Consider the following 10,674-nt stretch of genomic DNA (forward strand, 5'->3'; position numbering starts at 1 on the left):
TTGGTCGGTAGTTGGATGGGACCGGTCCCTTCTTGGGTCCTTGGGGATCAGGACCGTCCGACCTTCGGTTAGCAATTCCGGGTGTCTCTCGTTAACTGGCAGCCGGTTCATGGCTGCCTGATATATATATATATATATATATATATATATATATATATATATATATATATATATATATATATATAGATATATATATATATATATATATATATATAGATATATATATATATATATATATATATACACATATATATTAGGGGTGCAACGATACACAAAATTCACGGTTCGGTTCGGTTCGATACTTTGGTGTCACGGTTCGATATTTTTTCGATACAAAAAATGTTCATGCATTTTTAATTTGTCATTTATTAAAATTATAAATATATATTTTAACTCAAAAGTACAGTTTTTAAATTTAACCCTAACCCTTGTGCGTGTTTTTTATTTTGACAGCGAATGCGCACCTGCGGACCACTTATGAGCAGCCCTGGTTATTTAGCTCACCATATTGCAGCCACAGAAATTCTTTTGTCCATGAAACCATAAAGCTGCACTTTCTTTTTGCCTCATAGTCTGATTTGTCATAACTTCTCCGTTTTGTGGTAAGCTTTTCTTTGGCTGTCACTTCTTCACCCTGACCTGTCTTATTTGGCTCAGAAGAAATGAAATATATATCCTCCTGCTTTTACACACTCACTCACATAAGCTCAGCGATTCTCTGCGCGATCAACCTCTCACATGTTTAAGCTTGCTGCGGGAGATTTCACTTGTCATGTTTGCATAGTAAGCTAACGATTAATAAGACGATGTCAGAGGAATTGGTGCACAAATTATCATCACTCACAGATCAGTGCTGTGGCGCTCTATACACAGTTCGCACGATTGCAAAGTGAAAGCAAAAAAACAAGCGCAAATTCAAACGCGACTTCAATATGTCACATATTGACAGTAGCTCACCGATGCCAGTGACATAATTACCCAGCTACATTTCCGAAAGAATGCAAAAGCATTGACATATATTTTTCCTACAATAGCCCGACGGGCAGGGTAGCCCGACTGAAAAAATCGCTAGCTCCGGGACGTCGGGCTAGCGATATTGCAAGCCCTGTATCTGATTGAGGAATCACTCATCTTTGGAAAAGAGAGTTTATTACAGAGAAATGTCTCTTTCCAATATAAAAGCTATACTATCCGCTTCTTCTGGGCTATATTCTCAGCAGCATAAGGAGAATCATGTGCTAACAGCTGTCTAAATGACTCGGCTAAAGTTAGTGAAGGAAATTGCCTTCCCGGGTTTCCTCCGTGGCGTGAGCGATAAGCAGAGTTCTGTCCTTTCCTTCTAAGATTCCTAATTATTTAAAGTAACACTCAGGTATGCCATTCAGCGTGTTAGTACGAGCTCGGGAGCAGCTTGGGAGAACAAGAAAACAGAGACTGCTTTAGGTTGCCTTCCCAATCGACTCAAAGGTTTATTTGATACACAGCAGTTTATATAGATGAAAAAAGGTTCGTGTGTCAGCTTTCCCAGTTCAAACCGGTACAGACCAAATAAGGAAACGTCTTCCTGCCTTCTGAGCAAAGTATCCCTTGTGTAGTTTATCAGTTCAGCTATAATTTATGATCATCCCAGCAAAATACACTCCTAGACATAGAATACAGAGTTCTTTCATCAGTGAATTCTGAAACAAACCACCTAGCCTTTAACGAGCCTTTTCCAGGAGATAAAGAAAAAGGGAGGATGGGAGTAAGGAAGTGGTCTCATCTCTGTGGTGTTTTCGACCTTGAGGTACCAGCCTGTAAGTCTTACACATTAATTCTTGGGTCACAGAGAAAGAGAAAAACAACTAGTAGATCGGCCTTATTGAGTAACAGTTTTCCTGTATAAAACAATATCCTGTAAATGCTTACCGTGGTATCAAAATATCATAACAGTTCTCCCCTTTTATCATGTAATGATAACATAGTATAAAGACAGAATGTAATAACATAATATAAAGATAAATCATAAATGTGAAACAAATCATAAATGTAACTGGTCCTTCGAGCAAGCTTAATATCAAAAATTCCGAGAGCGTATACATGGTATCACACAACAGACAATAATCATCAAAAACATGCTGCAACGGTTACAAAGGCTACAATTAGTTCCTTCCATCTCCCAAACGTGTCCTGTAGCCACTTATGTAGCCACTGACCGTGACCTGTATTGGCAATTAGTTCTATCTGCAATGCTTCAAGTCTATTCATAGCTTGTGTGAATGAACCGTTAGGAGCAGTATTATTGGGAATGAAAGTACAGCATACATCAACGGTTACTAGACCACAGGTACCGGTCCAATTAACAGGTAAAGCTAATCTAAGGGTATTATTGCACAACCAATAAGCATGTGGGATTGGTCTAGTTAGGCGCGTGACCATGTGTGATTTAACTAACTCCCCCCAGTCAGTGTCATTTAATACACCGTCTGGGGGAACAATGATCGATTCTCTGCTCGAACTTGAACTGTGTGTGTGTTCCTCCAGATATGATACAACTTCAGCCACAGAGACAGCTAGCCATGTCTCATTACAGCGTGCACCTGGGGAGTCAGAGAAGAATGTATAGTTATCCTTTGTATAATCTATGTGTGTGTCTGGGCCAGTTAACTTTAGTCTGCGCAGACATATCATACTAGTATTAAAATGGAGAGGGATCTGTCCTAAGGGCAGTGAGGGCTTTAACCTATTCTTAGGGCGTTTCATTGGGGCGCAGGTCCCTGCGGTGTCATTAGATAACTTCAATAATTCGCCTAATGGAGTCTCAGGGTTAGTTGGTGTGTGTGTGTGTCTAAGTAGGCAGTCGAGAGGGCTCAGAGTCAACTGTAAAGCGTTTTTAAAGAGAGCATTATTTCCGCTGATTTTCTCTAGTCCCTCAGTGAGGGGGAAACCGGATATGGGGTATCCTACTATTACCTGTTCTGGATTAGCCTTTGAACAGACATAACAGTTACTGTTTCCTAAATCACGAGCGGCTGTTCTGGCATTTTCATACCAGGCGTTAGCTCCTGTTCTAGAGGGTGCATAAAATGGTTTATTAGTGGCGTCTATGTTGTCATTTACTGATTTTAGGGAACGTGAGGAGTGCATTAAGTAGGTGTCTTGCAAAATGGAGCATGAGGTATAGTCAGCAAAATATGACCTGCAGAAATGTGAACATGGTTGCAGTTTACAATACAAAATAGCAAAGAGAAATCCTAAGGTTAATGCGATAGATATAATAAATAACCTAAATATATAAGAAAGTATATAAGAAAAACAGTTCTTCAGTTGTCTCCTGGCCTGGTCCCAGGTTCGAGAGACATTGAATAAGCGTCGTATGATGACAATGGGCATTTCATTTTCTCCATTATCAGGATGAAATGAGTCTGGCTTTATCAGGTTAGACATCATGTGGTACTTTTGGCTTTCTGTTCCTGCTGGATGTTTGAGTACCTTGTTGTTGTTCTTTCAGACGTTGTGTGTTAATCAGTGATTGTGTGTGTGTGTAAATTGGATCCTGGCGCTGGCTCGCCGGAGATGTCATCTACCCGTGTGTTTATTTGCTCTAGTTCCGGGCGCTGGCTCGCCGGAGATGTCGTCTGCTTGATCCGACGCCTGAGATGGTCCGATTGGGCTGGTCTTAACCCTGCTGGCATGAATCCACTGAGGTTGTCCGTCTGTGAGGATGCTGGTTCTTCGTCACTGCCAGTAAAGCCTGGGGGCTGGAAAACGCGGCCTCCCAGAGTGTCCTTGGTTTTAGTGGCTTCTCCAACATGCGTCTCCTTGTCTCCACTGGTGGAACTGTGGAGGGGAAAAGCTGAGAGAGACAAACTTTCTGATAGTTATTATTCAGTTTTTCTACCAGGTTGTGAACATCAGTGGACAATGCAATATACATCACCTTCTACTAGCGGTGCCCCTCTGGAAGCTGACCATGGTCTTGGAAATAGTCTTATTTCAAATGGAAATAATTTGGTTACTTCAGATTGAGTCATTCTAATCTCACACAGGACTTGAGTAAGTAATTTGACCCAGGTCATTAAAGTTTTAGCACACTTTTGAATTACTTCTAATGTGAATGAAGATCCTCTATCACTGTTAATCTGGTGAGGTATTCCGAATCTGGGTATTATTTCATTGCTCAACTTTTGACAGACTACTTCTGCAGTTTCTTTTGAGGTTGGATAAGCTTCTACTCATTTACTAAATTGATCCACTATTACCAGTAAGTACTTGATGCTTCCTTGTGCTGGCATATGTGTGAAATCAATTTGTAATGTATGAAATGGAAAATCTGGTTGTGGTAAATGCTGATGTTTCGCTTTTGATTTTCCTACATTAGTTCGTGCACATGTTAGACAGGTTGCTAATATGCTTTTTACTGCATGTCATGTTTTCTCAATTACAAATCTTGATTTTATTGCCCCTATTACCCCTCTTTGTCCGACATGACTCACACAGTGAAAATGTCGGACAAGGACTGGCATCAGGGAATATGGGAGGGCAATCAAACGCTTAAGATTTTGTATAAGCCATCTCTGTCATCTAAGGTACAGTCATTATTCTCCCAATAGGTGTAATCACATGCAGAGGCTTGCTCTTGTATGAATTTTAAATCAACATTTGTGTCTAAATAGTCTGGGAGTGTAACAAGTGGCAGCTGTAGGGGCACAGATAATACTTCCTGCGGCGGTGGGAGCTGTGATGCAGCTGCAGCCTTGGCTGTCACGTCTGCTAAGGCATTACCTGTTGCTTCGTCTGTGTCAGCTGTACTGTGTCCTTTCGTTTTTACAACTGCAACGGCCGATGGCAGCTGTATAGCCTGAAAAAGTCTTTGAACAAAATCAGAATTTAGCAATTTATTTTCCATCAGCAGATCTAAATCCTCTCTGTCTCCACAATGTGCCAAAGTCATGCACAACGCCAAATGCATAGCGGCTGTCTGTGTAAATCGTCACATGCTTATCCAAATGTAGCTCACAGGCGCGTATTAAAGCCATGAGCTCTGCTTTTTGTGCTGAGTGAAATGGTAATGAGTGAGCCTCTAGTATGATGTCAGGCACTGTTACCACTGAATAGCCACAAAGAAATGAGTTGTCACTCGGCCTTGAACAGGACCCGTCCACATAAACCGTGGCTGAGTCTGGGATAGGTGTTTGCTCTAAATCTGGACGTGGTGCTGTGGATTCCTGTATACGTGTCATGCAGTCACGAACGTCAAGCCTGTCTGAGCCATCCTGTCGGTCAGAAGAACACAGCATAGGATCAATAAATGTGAGATTTGCATATGTTGTTTAGTTATGTTTGCTAGAATGGTCGTGACCTGGTGATTGGTGTGTAGAATAGTGTCATGTGAGAGTGTGAGCTTCCCGCAGTCCCTTATCATGATAGAGCAAGCTGCTACTGCCCTCAGGCAGGCCGGCATTCCTGAACAATTCAGGCAGCACCTTTGAGTGGCGGAGGTCAGCACTCCCTGTAATGCATTGAAAGAGGCAGTCATTTCTGTGGACCACAGTATTCGAGGAGGCTTGTCTTTTTTTACAACAGTCACGCAGAATGTGGTCATGAAAAGAACAGTCTGGTATCCACTGTCTGCAATAGTTCACCATGCCTAAGAAGGACGACATTTCCTCCTGTGTAGTGGGACGAGGGACAGAGGTCACAGCTTTGACCCTGTCTGCAGTCATGGAACGTTTTCCGTGAGACAGTGTGAATCCCAAATATTGAACAGAAGTCTGACAATACTGCATTTTCTTTGCTGATGCTTTGTGGCCAGTCTTTTGGAGGTGCTGGAGAAGCATGTGTGTAGCAGTTTGACATAGTTTTTCACTTTCAGCACAGAGGAGGAGGTCATCCACATGTGGATCAGGGTGCAGCCCTGGAGGAGTGAAGCACCATTGAGAAAGCAGCAGAGCTGTCTATCATGCCTTGGGGCAAACGAGTCCAAGTGTACTGCTGATTTCTATGTGTGAATGCAAATAACGGCTGTGTGTCACAGGTACTGAGAAAAAGGAGCGGAGCATAAATCCACCACGGTAAAATGTGTATGCAATGCATGTCAATATGCTGTGAACATCTGAAACGAGAGGTGGCAGAGGAATGTTGACTGCATTAATTTGCCTTAAGTCTTGTATGAAACGCCATACGCCAGGTTTGTTAGGCTTTGGCACAGGATTGACAGGAGTGTGGGCTTTATTACTCCTGTAGTCAATAAATCTCCTATGATGACATCTAGAGCTGCGGCTTTTTCCGTGGAAAGGGGATGTTGCTTGACATATACTAGCTTGATGTGTTTTAATAGGTGTACGTGATAAAGTGTACAGTCAATAAATCCTATATCATTCTCACTTTTAGACCACAATGTCATATTCTGGTATTCAGCTGGCAACGTAAGTGCAGAAATAGTACAGTGGATAGGGTAGGTTAGATCTATGTGTCGACATATTTCGTAACCTATGTCTGAGTTATGTAACAAAATCACTGTTTGACCTTCACTTGTGTGAGCAGTTATCATGTTGTTGAACAGTGTGAGAGAAACAAAAGTGTGGCTCCCAGTCATGGGATTACCTGTTAGTGGCGTCTGTACACGTTTTTTTTTTTTTTTGGCACAGTGTGTGACATAGAGTACCGGACAAAAAGGATGTTGAGTTCATTCTCTGCTGAGGGTCCAGCTGACACAGAGGATGTTCCTTCTCCATCATGTCGGTACATAGGGCAGAGAAAACATAAGCTGTTATCAGTGTCAGCAAACATTTCACCCTTTATGTTAAATTAAATACACAAATTCATTTTTGCTTTGGGTGTCTGCGGCTGCTGGAAAACTGAGCTGAATTTGCACCTCTAGCTTGTCCAACAGTGCATAAAGCGTTTTATGAATACTAGGATAGATTCATCAGGCTTCTGTTTACACATAGTTACTGCATTTAAGTCACTTTTGTCTCTGGACATTGTTAGCAGGAATTTCTTTAGATTCTTAAAGAAATCGGCGACTTTGTCATTATTTACCCTCCTTTTGTCCATAGCGGTAACATTTGATGCATCACGTCGCGGCATTCTATCATATATTTTCTACAGGACTTTTTAAGCAGACTACTTTTCTTATCACAAATGATATTCAACATTTCTACTGACCTGTTTTCTGGCGATAATCGTTCGGGATAAGGCTCCGAAAAGAAATTAGAATGCATTGAACTTCTTAAGTTGTAAACAAAGTCAGTCACATAAGCACTCCCGCATGTTCTGGATACGTGATCATGGACGTCTTCACCGATTCGCGGACGTAGGTTACACGTAACCGGAAATGGGAGTTATACTGAGCCGTTATTTGAGACTTTATTTTGTATTTTATTAATTTTTGGTTTTACAGGTACTTTAGATTTTTTATCGGACCTGTCTGTGGTCTTTGAATTATTCTGACCCATGTTCAGTGATTTCCAGAGGGGTTTACACGCTAGGAGGATTTAGGTTAGTATTTTCGCTGCGGCACAGCTGAGGTCACTTTAAATTTATTGCTAGCAATTTTTTGTTTGTGTGAGCAACTCTCACTTAGCGAGCAACTTCTCGCTTAACGAGCAACTTCTCGTAAAACAACAGGCAACTTCCTGTGTCTTTCTGCTTTTAATTTACTGCTTTTAACCCTTGTATGGTAATCGGGTCTGTGAGACCCGTTCAACTTCTCCCTGTGTCACTCTTTGGTGAGCAACTTCTCACTTAACGAGAAGTATTTAAGACAACAGGCAACTTCCTGTGTCACTCTTTCTGAGTGAGCAACTTAAACAAAATTAAAATATTCAAGACAACAGGCAACTTCCTGTGTCCACCAACACCACACAAGGGTTAATTTACTTTATTCGGGGACTGAGGAAGTCAGTCAGTGTATCTCTCTGGATCACTAAGTGAAACTTCGTCAGCATATCCCGTTTTTTTATGGATCGATCACTGAGAGAGGTATAATAGGTCTTTATATAAATATGAAAGACGCATATTTACCTTCTGTCAGCATCCCACTTCTGACACCAAAATTGAAGGAAATTGCCTTCCCGGGTTTCCTCCGTGGCGTGAGCGATAAGCAGAGTTCTGTCCTTTCCTTCTAAGATTCCTAATTATTTAAAGTAACACTCAGGTATGCCATTCAGCGTGTTAGTACGAGCTCGGGAGCAGCTTGGGAGAACAAGAAAACAGAGACTGCTTTAGGTTGCCTTCCCAATCGACTCAAAGGTTTATTTGATACACAGCAGTTTATATAGATGAAAAAAGGTTCGTGTGTCAGCTTTCCCAGTTCAAACCGGTACAGACCAAATAAGGAAACGTCTTCCTGCCTTCTGAGCAAAGTATCCCTTGTGTAGTTTATCAGTTCAGCTATAATTTATGATCATCCCAGCAAAATACACTCCTAGACATAGAATACAGAGTTCTTTCATCAGTGAATTCTGAAACAAACCACCTAGCCTTTAACGAGCCTTTTCCAGGAGATAAAGAAAAAGGGAGGATGGGAGTAAGGAAGTGGTCTCATCTCTGTGGTGTTTTCGACCTTGAGGTACCAGCCTGTAAGTCTTACACATTAATTCTTGGGTCACAGAGAAAGAGAAAAACAACTAGTAGATCGGCCTTATTGAGTAACAGTTTTCCTGTATAAAACAATATCCTGTAAATGCTTACCGTGGTATCAAAATATCATAACAGTTAGTAGCATGCTTGCTTTTTTTTGTCTGCTTCCACTTGTCTTTGCACTACGATGATGTCGGCGTAAATGTGCAGTCATATTCGTTGTGTTCCCACTAGTGCTTTCAGGTTAATCTCGTTGAAATGACCTTAACGCCACAACACGGCAAATCTCCGTTAACGAGCTACCGCCGATCACTCCGTGCATGGGGCTAGACGGCCAACACGTTAACGAGCTAACTGCGCTAACACACTAGTTCACACCAATGTAATTGAGCATTGCATGGCACATTCAACATACTGTTTTACTTTAGTCCATGACTCGCTTACCTTCAGGGTCATACGTCACATGAAAACCAAAATAATTCCAAACGCCAGATCTGAATGACGTTCAATTTGCCTGTTGCAAGGAGAGCTTAACTTCTGTCTCGCTAGCTTGCCCTGCGCTCTTCCTTCTGACTATGCTGTCTGTGTTGAGCGCTCAGTGGATCTGCGCTCGACAGTGCAGCCTAGGCGGAGTAGTCGAACACAGATTCACTGAGCGCTCAACACAGACAGTATCGTCAGAAGGAAAATTGATAAAATAAATTACAAATGTTGTATTGTTCGATACATATGCGTACCGAACAGAAAGCACTGTATCGAACGGTTCAATATCGATACGAATATCGTTGCACCCCTGATATATATATATATATATATATATATATATATATATATATATATATATATATATATATATATATATATATATATATATATATATATCAGGCAGCCATGAACCGGCTGCCAGTTAACGAGAGACACCCGGAATTGCTAACCGAAGGTCGGACGGTCCTGATCCTCAAGGACCCCAAGAAGGGACCGGTCCCATCCAACTACCGACCAATAACCTGCCTCAGTACTACATGGAAGCTCCTGTCAGGCATCATATTGGCTAAGATGAACAGGCACATGGGTTAATACATGAGCGGGGCACAGAAAGGGATGGGCAAGAATACCAGAGGCGCAAAACACCAGCTACTGGTAGACAGAACAGTCAGCCGAGACTGCAAGACCAGACTGACCAACCTGTGCACTGCCTGGATTGATTACAAGAAGGCCTATGACTCAATGCCCCACAGCTGGATACTGGAATGCTTAGAATTGTACAAGATCAACAGGACCCTAAGAGCCTTCATCAGGAACTCAATGGGGATGTGGCATACAACACTAGAGGCCAACTCCAAGCCCATAGCACAAGTAACCATCAAGTGCGGGATCTACCAAGGAGATGCTCTGTCCCCACTGCTGTTCTGCATAGGCCTGAACCCCCTCAGTGAGATCATTAACAAGACTGGCTACGGATACCGACTACGGAACGGAGCAGTTGTCAGCCACCTCCTGTACATGGATGACATCAAGCTGTATGCCAAGAGTGAACGAGACATCGATTCACTGATCCACACTACCAGGCTATACAGCAATGACATTGGAATGTCGTTCGGACTGGAGAAGTGTAGTCGGATGGTAACAAAGAGAGGGAAGGTAGTCAGAACTGAGGGGATTGAACTACCAGAAGGCAACATTGCAGACATAGAGGACAGTTACAAGTACCTGGGGATCCCGCAGGCGAATGGGAACCATGAAGAGGCCGCTAGAAAGGCTGCAACCACCAAGTACCTGCAGAGGGTCAGGCAAGTCCTGAGGAGTCAGCTTAACAGTAAGAACAAGATCCAGGCCATCAACACCTACGCCCTGCCCGTGATCAGGTACCCTGCTGGGGTAATAGGCTGGCCAAAGGAGGAGATAGAAGCCACTGACATAAAGACAAGAAAGCTCCTTACCATGCATGGAGGGTTTCACCCCAAGTCCAGCACCCTGAGGCTGTACGCTAAGCGGAAGGAAAAGGGCCGGGGACTGGTGAGTGTCAGCACCACAGTCCAGGATGAGACAACGAACATCCAAGAATACATTGGGAAGATGGCCCCAACTGACCGAGTGCTCAGTGAATAC

At 42.6% G+C, this 10,674-nt stretch overlaps 1 protein-coding gene across 4 annotated transcripts in view; it reads right to left on the bottom strand.

Annotated features, from left to right (window-relative positions):
• Positions 1–8,703, bottom strand: part of LOC145432300 (ATP-dependent RNA helicase DDX54-like) — a 318,477-nt gene extending 309,774 nt beyond the window's left edge. Inside the window, exons 1-2 of one of the 4 annotated variants that reach the window (XR_013912584.1) lie at positions 8,008–8,703; positions 3,472–3,835 (exon numbers count right to left, since the gene is read on the bottom strand). The gene's annotated coding sequence lies outside the window, so the exon portion shown is untranslated. The other 3 variants (XR_013912583.1, XR_013912582.1, XR_013912581.1) reach the window with 3 other exon arrangements.
• Between the last annotated feature and the right edge of the window lie 1,971 nt (positions 8,704–10,674).

This window comes from Astatotilapia calliptera, chromosome 12 (assembly GCF_964374335.1).
Source record: "Astatotilapia calliptera chromosome 12, fAstCal68.1, whole genome shotgun sequence".
NCBI classification, from domain to species: domain Eukaryota; kingdom Metazoa; phylum Chordata; class Actinopteri; order Cichliformes; family Cichlidae; genus Astatotilapia; species Astatotilapia calliptera.